The 10,949-nt window shown below is 28.2% G+C and overlaps 1 long non-coding RNA gene across 1 annotated transcript; it reads left to right on the plus strand.

Moving 5' to 3' along the window:
- The first annotated feature begins 58 nt into the window (after positions 1–58).
- Positions 59–986, plus strand: LOC129293792 (uncharacterized). The gene is made up of 2 exons (XR_008589218.1): positions 59–228; positions 327–986. It is a non-coding gene; the product is annotated as an uncharacterized LOC129293792 (long non-coding RNA).
- The last annotated feature ends 9,963 nt before the right edge of the window (positions 987–10,949 follow it).

Consider the following 10,949-nt stretch of genomic DNA (forward strand, 5'->3'; position numbering starts at 1 on the left):
GGAGGAAGCACCAAAAAAATGGTAGTACAAAATGCCATGCCAATGGTGGATTCATTCAGGTACTGCATTCTCAAGCATCAATAATAACACACACACACACATAAAAGACAGACATTGCTGTATCTATCCATCTCATCTCTGTGTAGAGTGGTGCAGCTTGTGATGAGAATCAATGGTTACTTCCCTCCTTCACTACACTTCCAGATCCTCTGAATTTCTTCTGTTCAGGTATGGAAGTAAACTCTCTGTGAAGTTCTGTTGTTTACAGAGGTAGGCATGATGCAGATTCCAGGGATGGATCTGAGAGTCTGAATGTATTGATACAGGCAAGAGAAGAAATTATCAAATTAATGGAGTTCATTTATTTATGCAAGTGTGATTGTGGCAGATGAATGTGTGGGTCCCACTTGTTAGACAGCTGAGCAAGAGTGGCCATTGATTCTCATCACAACGTGCTCCACTTTACCAGGCAACTCCATTGGCTTTTTGCTCACAGTATTCTTTTATTGAAGTCAATCTTATACTATACATAGTGTCATTAGTGTACATTAAATATGGATACTTCTCTTAACGTGGTTTATCATGTGTGGAACTAATTTATTCTACTAGACTCAATTTTGTGGGTAATTCCATCAGTCCGTTGACATTTTGCCTTTACTGAGAGCCATATGTAATTGTTGCTCAGTGCTCACACCGCTAAGTGATAAACTTTAATTTGCAATGAAGCAAAACTTATATCTTTCTTTCAGGAATCAAAAAGCATTCCTCAAGCAGTTCTGCTGCTGGACAGCTTATTGACCATTTCTTAATCACTCAAACGCGACAAAGCAGAGCACTAAGATTTGAAACAGGGGAGCAAGATTTTGAACTTACCTTGTGGGAACCAGTTTTAAATATTTTCTTGATATTGTTGTATAGGTACTATGTATTTCCGTTGCCTTCAGATTTATATCAAACTTTATATTATATGTATCTTTTAATCTCAACTTCTCCACCCCTGTTTGTTGGCAGTGAAATTCAACGAGCTTGTTTGGATTAACGCTGCAGAACTATATTTTACATAAAGTACAGTTTCCAAATTAAAATTGAGTTATTATTATGTAATTTATGTTTGAATACTTTTTTATTAAAATTTAATTTGACAAACTAAAATTTATTTGAATGATATAATTAAAAACCAAATTTAAATATTAAAAAAATGGTACTAAACAAAAAACCTAAAAAAGACATTTGTATGTTTCTCTTTCTCACACACACATATAAGTATGAAATTTAATAAATTCAAGAAAATATTAAAATTATAATTATAAAAATAAAAAGAGTTAATGTATTAATGTAGAAAATATTTTTAAATACTAACAAAAATTAAATTAGATCTATTTAAAGAATATATATATATATATGTATATATATTACAAATAATAAAAATGTTAAATTTATAAATAATGAAAATATCAATTTTTAAAAGGAAATGTGAAAGGATAAACAGGGTATTCAATAAATTTAAAATGCATTAGATGTTGTTAATGGTTAGATTTCAACGTAACTAATGCTAAAGCTTCAAAATCTAGCTTCCAACTTAAACTGTAGTTGAGAAAGAAAAGTTCATTTATCAACTACTCTTAGCCAAACATATTTTTTTATTTCTAACTAACTTTTAAGCTAACTAAGTGGAATTCCAAACAAACACGTAGGTTACTTGCATTGAAAGTTTTGCGACAAGTAAGGCATGCAAAACTTGATCAACCATTAAACCATTGATCAAGATATTGATTCACAGATTAGTGATCAGAAAAAAGCTGGAGGGTTGTGATTAATATTTTATGCTAATTAATAAAAATATTTAATTTCCATATTATTTTAGTCAAATAATTGTTTTATTAGTATCATTTTGTGAAAAAAATTAATGCAAGATAAATCCCTAGGGGCTCTAAAATAATTATCATATTTTGTAATTTTTTGTATCACTTGCCTATTTAGATGAGATTTGTTTATCATTCTCAAAAAAGCAATTATAATAAAACAACTTCTAACTATCCGCAACATCATAATGTGCAAGTTTAGCAAAACGTCATCACCTTGCCTTACAACATCACCATAAGCCAAATACAAAGGTAGTAAACTAGTAATAATTAAGTTCTAGGACTTGATGAGAAATTAGACTACAGGTGTTATTGTGTTAATTACTCGCGGGGGACCTAGTTACTTTTATGCAATATTTGGTATGCAGAAAAATATTTTCTAGAAAAAAATATAAAATACACTTATCTCCACTTTTTTTTTTAAGTGTATTTCTCTTTTTTTATAGAAAATATTTTTGTAGATACTAAATGTTGCGTTAGTTTCCTCCCCAATGACTATACACATATGAAGCAACATTTGAGCTGCATAACCATCAAATTTATCATAAGTGAAGTGTCATTGTGGCTTCATCAAATCATATTAAAGCATTATTCTATTAATAAGTGTTTGATTAAATATGTAAAATACATGCATTAATTTTTTTTAAACAATCTAAAAATTAGTTGTAAACTTAGCCCTTGGTGGTGTATTTGCTACTCTTCGATGACACGGAAAACACTTTTTTATTCCCCTTTCCTGAAGTTGGTTAAGTCTCTTTTGCTCTCTCTCTATATATATATATATAAGTTGGTGAAATCTTTGACTTAATGACTTGAAAGTGCTTGCCCTGCTTCCTTTTAGTAAGGTACTCAAACTGAATCAGTAATTAAATTAGTCAAGATATTAGTTCAAGAGTTAATTATAAAAATTATAATCAAATTGTGATTAAACCATTTATAAAAAAATAATTTTATTAAACAGGTCAAGAAATTAATTTAATAATTTACTAATTCAATTAAGTGAGTTGATCTGAATTTTTATACTGTACTTTTTAGGCTATACAATACTCTAATTCTTCTAATAATATACACACAGGCCTCCAGATAAAAGGTTGAGGATTTATTTTCAATGAAGGGCCATTTTAGATAGATTGGAAAACGGGCCATCTTCTTTGGGCTCAACGTTTTTGTACCTGTTCTTAATATTTAGTCATCTTGTGATAGGTCGGGCGACAGTCAATTTTGTCCATCCAAGGAGGATTCTTGGGCTACACACCGGGCTAAGTTGTTGTTTTGATAGAAGAACAGGCTTCATTTTATCAAAAACAAAAAAAAGAAAATAAAAAAGGCTTCAACACAATTACATGCAAAAGTCAGTTCAAGAACCCCATTTAATGCCTGTTTGAATACGCTGGTATAATCAATTTTACCCACCAAAATTATGGTTTTGCTAAATACAACCCAAACACCTCATTTTTTTCCGATAATAGACTTTCCTTCTAGAACTCTGTTTTCTCTTAAACAATCTGCAACTGCCTTTTATAATGAGAGAATGATAAATAAAGACCTTGTAATAACATTAATGTCAAATTAAAAATTTTAGTATTGAAACATGGTTGAAGAAGTACTGAAATTTGGAAACATCAATGTTGAAAAGTTTTAATTTGACATTAAAGCTCTTATAAGGTCCTCATTTGTCATTTGCTCTTTTATAATCCATTATCGCATTTGACTCCATTATCATTTGTCAGAATTTTCGATCGATCCAAGATACCTTCAATCTCTAGCAAAGGATGACACCTTTTATATTGTCTGAAGACGGTGGTGTTCAAACAAAATTTTCCAATACTTTGACCGGCAAGATAAATGTATGCATAGAAAATAAAGTTATGGGATCTTAAAATCAAAACATATATAGCAGATTGTGATGAAGATTAATATGGAAAAAATATTATTAATATTATAATATAATTTAAATTTTTATAAAATATTTTTATATTTTTAATATGATTTTCAAATATAATTTTCATAATTAATCACATATATGTTAAACATTAATTGGATCACTATTATACATATTTTTCTTGTGAAATAGAATTTAACAAATTTAATAATATCATATATAATTATATTAATATGTATATCTTAAAAGACAATGTCCTTTATAATAAGTTGAACATCTATAACATAATTAATTATAATAAAAATCAATTACATTAACTAATTTTTTCATAATTAATTATACCCCAATGAAATCTAATCAAGCCCATTATAAGAAGAAAGGGGAAAAAGTGAGCATGAACATTGTAAAGTATGATAGCAATACTTATAAGAAGGATGATAATCAAGTCTCAAAAGAGAAAATTAATGACAGTTAGATCTTCGATAAGTTGTTTTTTGAAAAATTTGTTCCAAATATCATTTTAAATAGTTACAAATTTAAAAGTTTTAATTGCAATATGATATTTAAATTTTAAATATAATAATCAATTTGAAATTCAGATTCCTGTTTATAACTATTTGAATTGATATTTATAATTTATTTTACAAAAATTTTTATTGAGAATCTAACAATTATTAATTCATCCTTTTAGGGTTTTATTATCATTCTCCCTACTTGATATCCCCATCTAGTTTTAAAAGACGAAGAAGATCTAAAAGTTTAAGTTATTTTCATATAACCCAATTCCAATAAATACAAAATTCAATATGGTAGATAGATGTGAAAATATAAACCAACTCACATCATATAGGATAACTCATATACATGAATTAGAGGTAGGATGGGTCCAACTTATTTTTATATAAATTAAAAAATTTTTAACTCAGTCCAGTCTTTGTAGGTTGGTGTGTTAAATGGGTAAATCTATCCACTCATTTAACTCTTTTTTATGCATTATATTTTTTAAAAAAATTTACGCAAAAATGATTTTTAAAAAGTTCACAATCTAACCCAACCTTTGTAAATTGATCTGAGACTTGAATTGATGGAATGTGAGAATTGACTAAAGCACGAGTGTGAATAGTGATTAGTAAGGATTGACTTACAACCGAATGAGATATTGAGACTTAGGAGGAGAGGATCGGCCAATGATCACATTACATTAGGTAATTCAGGTTAGGGTTTTAATTTTTTTTCATTTTTTTTAATGTGATTTAAGGTTTGTTCAATTGTCTGCTTGTGAAGGTTTTTTTTTTTAGTGGAAAGGAAAAAAAAATGTTGCTAAAGAAAATTGTTCATAGCAGAGGCGCTAGAAACTCTTTCAGTTTAGTCCTTAATTTTTTCTTTTTCTTTCTTTTTTTTTTTAAAACTATGAGTTATGGGTTAATCCTAACCCGTGAGGATTCGCTTATTTTCTTTACAAATCATTTACGTCAATTCATATAACTTGACGGATATTCCTCACTTTGTTAGTGGAACGATGGCGTATCTCAACAATTAAATCAGTACGCAAGCAAACTGACCGAAGTAACAAGTGGGTTTATACAACTGGAGCTGATAATGCATTGCTACTGTCTTGCATTTTAATCCGGGACTTTCAATGCCACGATGGAACCTTTTCTTTTTGAAATTAAAACTCCAAGACGGAAATTTGATGAATAATGATTAAAAAAAAAATTAGGAAACATGAGAGAGAATGCAACCATCCCTGGAAAAAAAAAGGGAAGAAGATATAGAAGTTGAGAAACTGACCTAAGTGAATCAGCCATGTGAGCTTGTTTGAATATTGGACGCTGCTCCCTGCAGGTTTCACGGAGACAAAGATCCAGTTGATGAGTTAAGGGACGATGATGTGCTGTGTTGGGTTTAAGTGAGTACGAGAAACATACAAACAAGCAAGTTTAAATAAAGACAAGTTTAGTGCACGTCACGGTCCACGCAAGAGGAATCTCGTTCCCATTTGGCTGTTCATTTTAATATTCAACATGAAAAAGGTAAATAAAAGCGCGCGTCATTCCAAGTTTAAGGTTTTTTACGTAAAATTTTTTGAAGGGAAATACCTAGTTGGTTTAAGCTTTGAGGAAGAACATGTATATTTTATGGGTTATATATAATGCTTTTGGTGAGGTCACTATTCACTAATTCCGCGGAAAATCAACTCACGTTTGCCCATTATTATAAATCTTTTTTTTAATATACCTTCGTTTAGTAAAACACTTTTAACTAAATTACATTAGTAATAGATTAATTAATTATCTTTGAAATTTAACACTCTTTCAATGTTTAGCCTTATTTCATAGGATGGTTCGATTAGAGAACCTTATCAATATTTTAAAAAACTTAAATGGATGATAGCCAAAATAATTCATGGGTATTTTGAAAAAAAAATTTATTGATCGTATCTTGAAAGATTAAATTTTTTAATTTTTTTAACATGTTTTTTAAAAAATATCTTATAATATTGGAGGAAGAGAGTATTATATTTGAAAAGACTTAAATGGATGATAGACAAAATAATTTATATAAAAATAGAATGCACGGACAGAGCCAGGATTTAAGAATAAAAGGATCAAGATTAAAAAACATATATATTATAAAGTTTTTATAAATTTTAGAGGGTTGAAATATATAACACTTATATAATACAAATAAAATTTTAAAAAATTGGGGTAGAGAAAATAAGACGATGATCTGATGACGGAAACAATGTGCCCAACCCAAAAAAAAAAAAAAATACTATGAGACACGGATGCACGTGCGAAAAATAAGAGGTTGATGCCAGATTAGTATATCTTTTAGAAAGATTATTATCATGTCACAAGAAAAGAAAGAAAGATTCATGAATTGATGACGAGGGTCGACGACGATGATAATCCAGTGGAATGTGATGCATTACTTATAAATTTTAATCCCTTTGACTCCAAGGGCTTACCTCACCAAATATCAGATAGTATATTAACAAAAAAAATTACACACCTATTTATCATCTTTTTAATTTAATTATAACTTAATTTTTAAATTTTAATTTATTATAACTTGATTTTTATAATTTTAATTTGATTGTAATTTAATTCCAAGATTTTAACTCTTGTAATTCAGTCGTTATAGTTTTAACTATTTAAAAATATTTATTTCTATATTTATAAAAAATAAAAAATATGTAAGCTATTTTAAAATTTAAAACTAATATTTTAAATTATTAAATCCTTTTAATATTTACAAAAATTAAAATTTTAAAATGATTTTATTTTTTATAATTTTATTTTTATATTATAAAAATTGATATTTGAAATAGTTAAAACTATGATAGCAAAATTGTAGAAATTAAAGTTGAAAAATTGTATTATAATTAAATTAAAACTATAACAATACAGTTATAATGAGTCAAATTTAGAAGTTAAGTTATAATTAAATTAAAATTAAAAAGATTAAATGAGTAATTTTCAAAAAAAAAAAAACTCACCAATTAATGACGATGATCAATTTTTAAAAAATTGATAGATTGATGGGTCCCTTGATCACGCATTGACCAACATTCAATTCTTAGGTTATATGTATTTTTTTTTTGAGAAAATCTTAGGTTATATGTATGGAAAAGCACCATGTTAAATGTAAAATCTGATAAAGGGTAATTATAAGTTATAATTATAAGAATGGTTTTCGAAGGAGGGTAGAGAAGACAATTAAAAAAAACAATTATAATACAAATACTTATTTTATAACTTTTATTTAACAATTTTTATTTACTTCATTATGAACAGCTTCAATATTTGTGACCGTCACATCATTTTAGTGGACACAAAGAATTTTCGAATGAATGATTTTTTTCCGAATTGTTATCCAAAATAACAAAATAGAAAAAAAATGCTAAAATTAAAATTAGAAGGGAACAAGAGAAAGGTGGAAAATCGTCTTTTCATTTTCCACACTTCGTTAAGGAAAAAAACAAAAAGGAATAAGAGGAAGAAAATGACAGAGGCTATGGAGGAGGATGAAGAAGACATCAACCCCTTTGTAAATCGTTTGACGTGAAAATTTACCAAATTATCCCGAAACAACAAGGTTCAGCAGCATACAATAATCCCTTTATAAATAGCAAGCGCGAGTTGTGAATAATAAAGAGATTAATTTATTAAAAAATCCATTTATTTATTTTTGATAAAATCCATTTATGTTCTCGATTTGTGTGAAAGAAACTTTCTGTGTCAACAACCGCCTGATGCCAAAAAAAAAAAAAAAAAAAAAAAATCCTCAAATGTTCCATAAATTTTTCCCGCATTGATAATTCAAATTTAAGCATCGACAAAAGATCCAACAGTACCAGTCAAATAACCCATCAATGCTCCCAAGGATTAAACTAAGTCGCGAAGAAAAATTTTTCAATGTAGGAAAAAATAATGGTTATAGTATGGATTATTTTTCCAAAAAATTTGAAATAAATTCAAAATTACTTAAATTCAACGAAAACCAATTTTAATAATATTAAAATGTATTTGAACCCCAGAGAGAGAGAAAGACGAGAGGCAATGGTAGAGCCAATAATTCAAATGAGCTAAATTTATTCACGTTTGATTTAATTTATGTCGGGCTTTTTTTAATTGAACTTAAAGTATTTTACTCCTTTAAAAAAATTTATATATGCAAGCTCAACTTTAATTTTTTTGATCAAGTTTGGATTGATCCGTGGGACTTAATCAAAATTACCGACTTTACATATATATAAACTTGAAAATTTTAACGGTTGAACTTATTTAAGTCAAGCTTATTTAAATCAGATATAAAATATCATATCTTTTTTTAAAAATTTATATAGCTAAATTTAGTCTTAATTTTTTTTAAACGGATTCAGATTACCCATCAAACTTGGCATGAATTATGCGTCATTATTTTAAATTCATAATCTGTTCCTCTAACTTTTTGGGGTTGAGCTCAGCACATTTTTCTTTTTAAACGCGCGCATGCACACGCTGAGCTCAACATTTTTATTGGAGGATGAGTGACGTAGAACAATGACGACAACAACAACAATGACGACGACGACGACGGTGATGGGTGATCACAATTTTTTTTTTTTTTGACTAACGATCACAAATTTGTTGAATAGATAATAGGGAATGGATTAAGGTTTAAAATATAAGGTAAATGGATGATCAATATCTTTGCATGGTTAGCAATGTGAATCTTACAACATCAATCTTACAAATCAGAAGATTAATTGTCAACACATTGTACATTGCGCAAGATTTTAATTTTTAAATCCCAATAACTTATTGACTGTAAATAAATATAAATTATGCAAATGATTTGTAAATATCGAAGTTTAGTTGAAGAAAGGATAAACAACAATGGTGAATTGTGAAAGTTTTGTTGAAAATTAAATGACTAAGGACCTAATTCAAGAATTTACAATGTTGACCGATTTTTCTTATTGTTATGTTTGACCTATTGGAATTTACACTTAAGCTTAAGATATTATAACTGAGATTTTAAAATTTAATAATATTTTGCAACTAATTTTTTTATTTTTAAAGCTGAATCTTCATTATTAATACTTAAGTTTTTTTTTAATTTATGAAACTTCAACAATTTATAACCTAATTAACTTTCAATTTTTGCAATTGAGCTTTCAAAATTTTATATACATTTTTAAAAATTTATGATTAAGCTACATTATACATCACATGAAGACATTTTTATATCTATTTATTCTTTTATTTTTAAAATTTGGTAAGAACTGTTGTTTATTACTAAGATTTCAATAATTTAAAATTTATAATTAGAATTAATATTTTTATGAGATCCGTAATTGCCATTTTCCCTCAAACAGATTAAGAGTAAGAAATTCCTTCTTTTACAAGCGTATCTGCAACTTGGTTGAGCTCTCAATCACCATCTTGCAGCTTCACTTCCCATTTCAGTACTGCACGATTGGTGCTTTCCCTTCGCTATCTGATCAATAAGACTTTCACAGTCAAATTTTAAAATCACATTTCTGAAACCAAAGTGCCTAACAAAACCAAGGCTTTCTAGTGCTGCTGCTCATTCCTCTGCTTCATAAGCATTATAAGATCCAGCATCCATTGTGATCTCTCCAGCTTTTTTACTTGAGAGTGTCACCGTACCATCAACATTATCTTAACCCAATCTTAAGGAGGAGGCATTCATATATTCAGGATAACTCAAATTATTGGCTTTAATAATACGTATGGGAATTTCAGTTCTGTTTATTTTATATGAATGACCTTTTAGAACTAAGTTTAAATGTAAAGAATTGATATATCAATTAATTGCAGAAAAGTTGGCTTAGTTAATATCACAACAGCGATATTGAAACTCATTGTTCTCAACGCTCTGTAATTTCGTTCATCTGACGAAGTACTGCTACTAAAGAGAGAACAAAGGTACTCAATGATAGCAGAGTAGTTAAGGTCTATACGTTCCAAACTTCTTAATATTTCAAAATATTAGAAATAGTTACATTACAAACACAGCATGGTATATTGTCTTACAACACAGTGATATACTAGTAGGAAAAATTATATCTAAATTTCACATTAGGAAATTTATTACCAAGATATCCCATAAAATTTATAAAATATTCTCAAATTTCAAGTTCTGCTCGTTTACAATTTAATTGAAAGAATTGACAATTGGACAATGACCATTTATAACTTATAAAGGAAAATGATAACTTGTAATTGCAAATTGTAAATGGCTATTGTCCAATTGTTAATACTTTTAGTTAAGATGTACAGGATTTGAAACTTGAAAATATTTTATGAATTTTATAAAATTTTTTGATAATAAATTGTTTTATGTAAGATCTGGATGTAATTTTTTCTGACTAATACCACATATAAACAAAAACAAAAAGAAATGACCCCGAATTATCACAAAAAATAGAAATACGGAGCTACATGGTAAGTTGGCCTCAATCGTAATCTAAACTTGTCCATTGTTGTTGATGATGATGTCTGGCACATGGCTGTGTTCAGTTGCCCTTTGTTGATGATACAAATACAGAGCCACATTCTCACATATCTGAATTATTTTCTCATAGTTAAAGTATATGAACAGTAACATGAAGCAGAGAGTGAAGACAAGTGGTTGAAGAAAACGGGGGACCAACACTGATATCAGTGCAGCATAAGCCAGACTTCCTGAGA

The sequence above is a fragment of the Prosopis cineraria genome, unplaced genomic scaffold, assembly GCF_029017545.1.
Source record: "Prosopis cineraria cultivar Desert tree isolate PC_DT_omini unplaced genomic scaffold, ASM2901754v1 PC14, whole genome shotgun sequence".
NCBI lineage: Eukaryota > Viridiplantae > Streptophyta > Magnoliopsida > Fabales > Fabaceae > Prosopis > Prosopis cineraria.